Consider the following 9530-nt stretch of genomic DNA (forward strand, 5'->3'; position numbering starts at 1 on the left):
CTAAACAAAATAACATAGTCCCACCTATATATAATAAACTTTCCCTCTTATTTTGACACAAAAATTAAGAAAACACACTATCTCATCATATAACTAAATTTGGACTACACAAATACACTAATCCACCATACAATTAAATTTGGGTCACACAAACACTTCCCAAAAAATGAAATAAGGAAGTTATTATAATTAGACGAAAAAGAAAATAAGGAAGTTCATATTGAATGTTGTAGGGAGTACTCTATTATTATGAGTGATGCTATAAAACAAAAAGATGAACAAATGTACAATTGAGTAGTTTAATTGAAGATATGCATAAGATTTCCATTGTACTAAAGATTAGTGAGAGGCATTTAAACTACGAAAATCCAGTTAGACAACAACAGGGTCATTAACTTCAGCATCATCAAGCCAAAGTTTCGTTTCACAATTCACAAACAGGCAAATTCCATAAATTGAATCTTCCTTTGGCTGCCAGTTCGACTGGATCAACATCCTTTTGTGGCCGCTGATGGAATAATGCCATAGTTTAGGTAGGTGTCATTTCTTTGATGACTTCAGTACTTTTATCTTCTGTATGAACCTCATCTGTTTTCAGTACCGTTGTCAAGAGGCCTCCTACATTAAACAATAAATCGAGAAGGCAATAACAAATAATCAACATGAACTCCAAACATTACACAGCAAATTATGCAACAAAAAGACAATTATTCGGGACGAAAATAAAATGCAAAAAAAAAACATTTAATACTCTCTTCGTCCCGGTCATTTGTTTACCTTTGACTTTATCACAAAGACCAAGGAGAGAGGAAGGGTCGAATTATTAGATAGCAAATAGATCAAATTAAGAGTGAAATATTAGATTGTCAAAGACATTCCTAAAATAAAAAGGTAAATAATTGACAGAGACATACCAAAATGGAATAGGTAAACAAATGAGCGAGTACGGTGAGAGTATAAAAAATTGATTCCATATCAAATGACAATTTTTACAAATATAGAGTAACATTTTAAGGAATAGCAGACAATAATATTATATTTAATCAGCATAATAGATAAAAGATTCAAATGTGATATATTTACTGTTAATTTTGTGGGTTAATACATGTTGGTGACAAATAACCTATATTTTAAATCATTACCCTTGGACAATCAGCCTTAAAAAGGGACTTTAGGGTCCTTGGCACATCTCGATTTTACCATCTCACATTTAGAAACCCTGTTGTAATATGCTTGTGCTCCCTCTAACATAAGAGTAAGTTATACTTTATTAGAAGTTATAGTTGTTCAAACTCAAACATAGCTTGACGTAATAAACTAATTCGAGGCGTCTGAAAATCCTCCATGCATGCATTAAACAGTCATTGCCAAATAACAAACCTTATGTCCCAAAATTCAACACTTAAGCTGTGTTAATAACAAAAATCTAATTGAATAGCCAATATTGAAATTCAATATACTATATCAAAAAGGAAAAAAAAAGGTAAGAAAATCAACTTTTTCATTCTAATACACTAATTCACACCACTGGGGGGGGGGGGACCAAATATATGCGATCTTACATATGCAAACAACACACGACCCCTTGAGTTGATTGTTGAGGATCACCACCAAAAAAATTGAAACCTATAACTACACTTCCAAAATGAAAACATACCATGAAGAATCACATACTAAAAACTCTCTTCATGAAATTGAATAATCAATACCTGATAATCAAGCCAGATACGTAGTAAGTAGTACGCCGTAACTACTCTGCGTAGATTTTCCACCATACAGAGTTGTGTATGAATCATTAACCTTCTCTTAAAGATATTCAAATTCGTAGGTGTTAAACTAATATACAAAAAATTAGAATGCCCAAAATTGCCCTTTAATTGACGATTTAGAAGAACACAATTCACTCAAAATTATTGTTATCATCTACTTAAAAGTTACTTCATACTTATAAGTTACTTCATCCTTATAAATCATCTTTTGTTATTGTGAGAGGTAATTTAATCAAATGTGCACAAATGATTGCGACGGAAAGCATATAACACAATTCTACTAAGTTCCATACATACACAACCATTGATGATAATAAACAATTGTACCAAATACAACTATCAAATAACACGTTATTCTTGATTTACGGTTCAAACCCAGATAAAATATATAATCACAGGAAAATTGAAAATTAAACTACAAAACCATTAAAACTTATTTGAATGAGACAAAAACACTAGTATTCCTCTCCTCACAAATATAGTCCAAAAACCCAACCAAATATGAACTGATATCAAGTATTACAACAAATAGATGATTGTAAATATTTAATTAACTTGCAGAATTTAAAAACACAAATTTTTAAATCAAGTATTCGAATAGCGTGAACTAAAAACATAGGGAAAATGGTACTAATACAGATGAAAGATAATACCTCAAGAGAAAGCCAATGTGATGCTCTGGATCTGTAAGTCATAATCATAAAATGTAATTAGAAACTAAATTAAAGTACACAGGCACTTATAAAAATCACAGAGTAATTAGTAGGAGAATTAATAGTTATGGAGCAGCAAGTAATTGAAAAATATTAATCCTTACAAATAACAGGAAATTATTTAACATACTTGATTTCGAAAGTGTAATCCATACACAAATGGAATCGGTTGATAATTGTTTGGAGGATCAAGAAGGCAGGAGGAGGCAGAAATGCAGAATTGAAAAGAAAGAGAGGAGCGATGTGAGAGGCGCAGATGGATTAGGGAAATTGGAAAGGTTTTGACTCTATACACACTAATTAGGGTTAAGTGGGTTGTGAAAATGTTGGGCGCGAATTTTTTTATTGTGGGGTTGACACGTGTATTTAGGCTGATGTCATAGGTTGTTGTTTTATAGTTTTATATAGATAGATTAATCGGTGTTTGCGAAACACGCGAGATGAGAATGATAAGTTAGTTATAATTACAAGATATTGTGAATTATACTAACTAGTAATTAAATGACCATTTTATGAGAAAGTAATTTTATATTACTAGTCAATTTGTTAAATATGATTTATTTAATTTGTAAATGATATTTAATTTGTTAAATATGCATTTTAAATTAAAACATGACATAAGACATGTCACATGTCACATGACATACAATTGTACAATTGACAAAAATAAAATGGACTCCATATTACACTATAGAAACCGAAATATTGGAGGAAGTATGGGTGAGTGGGTGTTTTGTTTAATGGATAAATAAAACACCATGATTACCTACAATGTAGGGTAGTCTTACACACATTACTTAATAAGAACAAAAGTAAAAAGAAAAGACCATGCATTGGTCATGTATACTCCCCTCCACCGATTTTGTATGTAGAAGATAGAGAATTTTATTCTCTTAATTTCACTCATCATTCATTCTAATATGACATGCAAAAAGTTCATGTATTTTTCCTCTCTTCTCTCTCTTTAATCTTCATCAAAAAGATGAGTTTTTGATCCAAATTTGTTCTAAAAGATTACTAAAATTATTAATGTAATATATGAGTGTTAGTAATCAATTTTAAGGTATACCACATTATAAATATCTAGTACATATTAGTTTGTGGGATTAAGGGATAGTTTTGGGTGCTACTAATTGGAGGGCTTCTATTTTGAGGTCATGTATGTTCATCCAATATTGGAAAGCTCAAGAACTAACAAGAAGGAGATCTTGTTGGTGCCCATTTGACCGAAATTTATTTGGTGAGAAATTGATTTTCTTATCTCTTATGTTTTAGTTTGCATGCATAAGATCTAGAATTTATTTTATGACTAAATAAATTTGAAACATATAAGAATATGTTTAGTAATGAGATATAGATTTCCAACATATATGTCATATTAGTTGGTAGAATCATTTGCATTAGGATGTTTATATGCTAGTTGCATCATGGCATATAGTTTGCATGTTAGAAAAATTTTGCGAAACCGTCTACTTGGGAAGTTTGACAAGTGTATATAGGCCCTAGTAGATGCTTTTTATTCTTAAGACTTTGCTTGTTAGAATACTCGTAAAACACCCTAGGATGTGTCATGCTAGTATCCTTTGACCCATGGATTAAGGCCTAGTCAAGAGTACCTTGTGGTGTGATAACTCCTTGGCTACCGTTTATTCCAAGGTGACCCTTGAAACCATGCATCCATCCATCATCCATGTTCTACCACATTTTTGTCATCAAAGGGAATGGGCACAAAAAGAAATCAATTTGAGTTCAATGAAATGAAAAGTGAAAGAAAGTTTGCAAAAAAATGCATCAAATGAAAAGAGGAGCAAAAATAGAACTCCTAAAGCTTCAAATATAAGCCACCCTCACTACATATGGGGTGACTTTGAAAATGTTCAAAAAGAAATGCAAAAAGTTGTGAAGTGTTGAAATGCCAAAAATCAAAAAAAAATGGCAAGAAAGTGTTCTCAAATGTCAAATGCCACAAGAAATTGGGGGAAAAAACAAAAAACAAAAGCAAACTCCCAAAGTGAAACTCGAATATCTATCGATCCCTTTATCCATCGTATCCATTTTTGTGCATGGTAGAGAGGGGACGACCCTTCTTCTTCTCTAGGCAAGAGGGGGAATTCCGTGATCCTCCAGTGTTTCTAACACCATAAGGAGTCTATTCTTGACAAAAGCATTTAACGATTGAGGACAAAGGTACCCTAGCTTGACACAACTTGGAGGTGATTTATTGGTATCCTTCTAGGCTTAGTAGTTTGAAGAAATTGCATCTATGAAGGAGTATGTACCCTTGAATCGCTTCCCTTGTAGATAATTTCCGCCACTTAGATGAGGAAAGTGGCTATTCTTTTGTAGATGCATCCATTATTTGATTTTGTGTGCTTAATGTTTGGATGTGTCGCCATTTTGGCAAGACCCACCTTGCCTTGCAAGAAGGCATCCTACCTCATGGTTGTCTTGTTGTGAGTTGAAGGGGCGGAGTGAGACCCGCTAATTGTCTCATATCGGCTATGTTATTAGGTTAGTTTAAATAATGGTCCTAGTCTTTGTCATCTCTTTACTCGGGACGAGCAAAGGTTCGGTTTGGGGATATTTGATGTGACCATAATTAGAGCATATTTAGTCCCCGAATTAGCCTTGTTCCCATGCTTTTTAGTGCATATTTGGGTCATTTATTATCTTTAGTTCTTTGTTTTGCATATTCTTTGAGGTTTTGATCCCTTGGTAGGAAAGGAGTACAAACCTTGCATTTTCATGGCAAAACGAGAGTAAATTGATTGAATTCAATGACCAAGCATCAAGGAGAGACAATATTAGAAGGCTTTTGTACATACTATAGTAGATGGGCAATGATGAGAAAAGATCCTTGCATCCCCGAGGAAATCCCCAAGGATCTTATGAATAAAAAGGAAGAAAAGAAGAAGAAACGAGACTGCACAGCAATCCGTGCGTCATCCCCAGAAGATGCCCGTCTCCACCACCACAATCCGTGCGTCTTCACTCCAAGACGCCCGGGCAGCAGCTCCAGAAGATGCCCGTCTTCTCCACAAGATGCCCGGGCAGAGATCACCGAATCCGCCCGTCCCGTGCTAAAGACGCCCGGATTCTCAGGCAGACCCATTTCGTTTTCTTCAAGCTTCAAGGAAGGATGCACATCTTTTTCTAGAGACCGGAGTCTTTCCAAAAAGACCGGCGTTTCCTTAAGTAGGAACTTAATCGTCATTTAAGCCATTAGTTAACCCTAATTCATCCACCTAATCCCCACTATAAATACCCCATTAGTCTAATTAGAAGAGCACGTTCTTCTTAGCAATCTTTAGTGTAGTTAATATCAATCAAATCTCTCTTTAATATTATAATCAACAATTAATCAAGTTTTAATACAAGTTTTATTTCCTTAATCTCTCTCTTGTTCATCCTTTATTTTGGGTAATTGAAGATTATTTGGGTTATTATTGGGAGATTGACAACCTCTCAATCAATCATCAAGTACTTCTTTTATTCTTTGCTTTATTATTGGAATCATTAGTAGGTATAATTCTCTTAATCCCTCTTTAATTATTGTTAATCACTTTCATTTATTCATCATGTTTCACTTTGTTGGTATGATTGACAACCTTGCTAGCATGTTCAACATGATAATGAGTGAGCAGTTCCTTAGCTAGGGTTAATGGGTAATTAGGGGAAACCAATATGGGGAATGATTCATGCTTAAATTAATATGCTTTCATAGTTTATTTGCTTGCTTGTTGTGATCTCAACTCATGCACAAGTTATGTTTGATAAAATGTGAGCCTATGAATCCTTGCATTTTTTACCCATCACCTATCTTTTCAATGAGACTTGTAAGACATAAACCAACTCGAGTCTCATTAGACCATGCATGTTGTTGAGTAGGGAAGACTAAGTCGACTTGTAGGTGTTGTACAATCCAATCGATTCGGCTCCGGGACCCAAACTTTCCTAGGATTGTAAGATATAAACCAACTCGATCCATCACAACAATAATTGCTTGCTTATAATTTGAGAACATGTTTGTATGATCAATTCCCATGAATCCCCTATGACCCCATGACACCCTAGTGCTTTTTATCAATTGTTTACATCCCTTTTAATTCATCTTGCTTGTTTACTTTCATTGCTATTTAGTTTAGTGATCTTATACATCAACCCCAATTGTGACACCCCTAAGACACCACTAGTTGCAATAGAAATCTCATCTCAATTTCCGTCCCTTGGGATCCGACCTTTACTTGCCTCTTTACTAATTGTAGAGTTGTTTGTGAAGTTATAAATTGTGTTTTGGTCTAGGTGCTCCTAACGACAAGTTACCGAAAAGACATAGTCCGACCACATATTCTAACAGGGTGGGTAATGTAAAGAATGTTGTTGTTTTTCAAGACGGGGAAGGTATTGGTTCAGGCCGAGAATAAGAAGAGCAAGGTTCAAGTTCCAACGATGATGATGAGAGTGGTGAATCCTCTGGGTCAATGGAGGTGGATGATGAAGATGATAATGAAGAAATTGATGATAATTCCGATGATGATGATGACGACAATGGTTCCGGTGATGAGGATGTCGCAATAAGTGACAATTGAGGATTTACAAGACTTATTGGAGGGTACCACAAGTGCGGAGTTGATTACTTGACTTCAACCTATTCCATTGTGAGTTTTCTACACCTCCTTTAGCTTTGTCTCTATATCATGTTTTTAATCTTCATTCTGAGTATTTGTTTTGAGTCCTAGCAACATTTAAAGGATTCCCACCTCGGTTCCATTGAGGTGCCATATTTTATTCCCATTTCGAAAAATCCAAAATGACAATTAGGATTCATGAATTGCATCCTTTCCATCTGCATGAACTTCCCTATTTTTACACTAACAATAGTGTCTTACTCAGTTTGGGGAAGTTCACACAAATAAATGCGAGTTAATTCAAATTAGCTCTCCGAACAATAGAAAGCATGCATCATATAGAATAGATTAGAATGCATCACTTATGTATATATGTCATATAGTTTGCATATTAGTGTAGAAATTATGCATCATATTCATCGCATAATTTCCTATCATTTTGGCCATTGAGGACAATGCCCGTACTAGTGTAGGGATGGGAAATTTAACTTAACTTTTAAAATCAGAAACCATAAAAATTTGAAAAATTTAAAAAATCCGAAAACATGTTCATTCCTTTGTAATGTAGAATTGTATATTGTATATACTTTTGTTTGTTTGTCCTCTTATCACATTGGATCGACTACGCCACATCCGAGACTGGGGGTGTTCATTGGTCCGGGACCGGACCGGAGCAGACCAAACTCTTTGGACCGAAGACCAAATAAGGGTTAAGAGGTGGACCGAGGACCGGACCATATTAATATTGGTCCGGTCCGGTCTGGACCATAAAAACACGTGGACCGGACCGGACCGGACCAAATGGACCAAAGTGGACCAAATATCATTGTCATTGACATGTTTTAGCATATAAAACTAGAACTCGAGAAGTTTCTAATGATCAAAATAAACAACATTATTTTCTTACTAGATTTAACTACATAATTACACATCTTATAATACGTGTAAACAAGGTAGAAAATAAAATCAATAATATTACAAATTTAAAAATGATTTTATTACATAACTTCGGTCCATGGTCCGGTCCACGGTCTATTCGGGTTGGTCCAGGACCGGACCGAAGACCAAAGTAGAGTAAATAGGTGGACCGTGGACCGGATCAAACAAAATTCGGTCCGGTCTGGTCTTTGGTCCGGACCACTGAGTGAAAAGCCCTATCCGAGACATGAGGAATATGAAGACTGCATGGTATGATCTTTCCAAATTTCCTTTTTCCTCTCTATGCCAATGACTATGTGGCTTTATTTTGGTTGATGCGCTACAAACCAATATGATCTTAGGAGCTGCATGTAGTTTATATGGCATACTAGTTGATAGAAGGATATGCATTAGGTTGTATAAATGTTAGTTGCATCATGGCATGTAGTTGCATTTTAGGAAAAATTTTGTGAAAACATCTATTTGGGAAACTTGACAAGTGTATATAAGGCCCTTGTAGATACTTTTTCTCCTTGAGACTTTGCTCATTAGAATACTTTCAAAACACCCTACGATGTGTCATGCTAGTATGCTTTGACCCATGGACAAAGGCCTAGTCAAGAGTACCTTGTGATGTGATGACTCCTTGGCTACCGTTTATTCCATGGTGACCCTTGGAACCATGCAACCATCTTCAACTTCTATCATCATTTTTGTCAACAAAAAGGGAATGGGCACACAAAAATCTCAATTTGAGTTAAAGTACCAAAATGAAAACCAAGAAGTTTGCACAAATTTTCATCAAAGAAAAGAGGAGTACAAAAATAAGAACTCTTATGCTTCAAATAAAAGCATCCTTGTTACAAATTGGGGTGACTTTGAAAATGTTCAAAAAATGGAAAAGTTGAAAATTGCCAAGCATCAAATTGCCAACCATCAAAGAAATGGCAAAGAAAATTGTTCTCAAAAATGTCAAATGCCACAAGAAATTGGTGGGAATAACAAAACCAAAAGCAAACTCCCAATATGAAACTCAAAAGCATATTGATCCCTTTTTCCAATGATCCCACTTTTGTGCATGGTAGAGAGGGGACGACCCTTCTTCTTGTCTAGGCAAGAAGGGGAATTCCGCGATCCTACTGTGTTTCTAAGATCATAGGGAGACTACTCTTGATAAAAGCATTTAGCAATTGAGGACAAGGGTACCCTAGCTTGACACAAGTTGGAGGTAATTTGTTGGTATCCTCCTAGGCTTAGTAACTTGAAGAAACCATATCTATAATGGAGTGTGTACCCTTAGATTGCTTCCCTTCTAGATAATTTCCGCCACTTAAATGAGGAAAGTGGCTATTCATTTTTGTAGATGCATCCATTACTTGTTTTGTGTGCTTAATGATTGGATGTATCTCCATTTTGGCAAGCCCTACCTTGCCTTGCAAGAAGGCATCTTACCTCATGGGTGTCTTATTGTGAGTTAAAGGGGCGGAGTGAGACCCTTTAAT

The 9530-nt window shown here is 35.2% G+C and overlaps 1 long non-coding RNA gene across 1 annotated transcript; it reads right to left on the reverse strand.

The window, feature by feature from the left end:
• Window positions 1–222: 222 nt before the first annotated feature.
• LOC141642827 (uncharacterized) lies at window positions 223–2817 on the reverse strand. Its single transcript, XR_012543457.1, has 3 exons — window positions 2613–2817; window positions 2423–2453; window positions 223–618 (listed from the first exon to the last, which is right to left on the reverse strand). It is a non-coding gene; the product is annotated as an uncharacterized LOC141642827 (long non-coding RNA).
• Window positions 2818–9530: the final 6713 nt, after the last annotated feature.

Source organism: Silene latifolia, chromosome 2 (assembly GCF_048544455.1).
Source record: "Silene latifolia isolate original U9 population chromosome 2, ASM4854445v1, whole genome shotgun sequence".
Classification (NCBI taxonomy): domain Eukaryota; kingdom Viridiplantae; phylum Streptophyta; class Magnoliopsida; order Caryophyllales; family Caryophyllaceae; genus Silene; species Silene latifolia.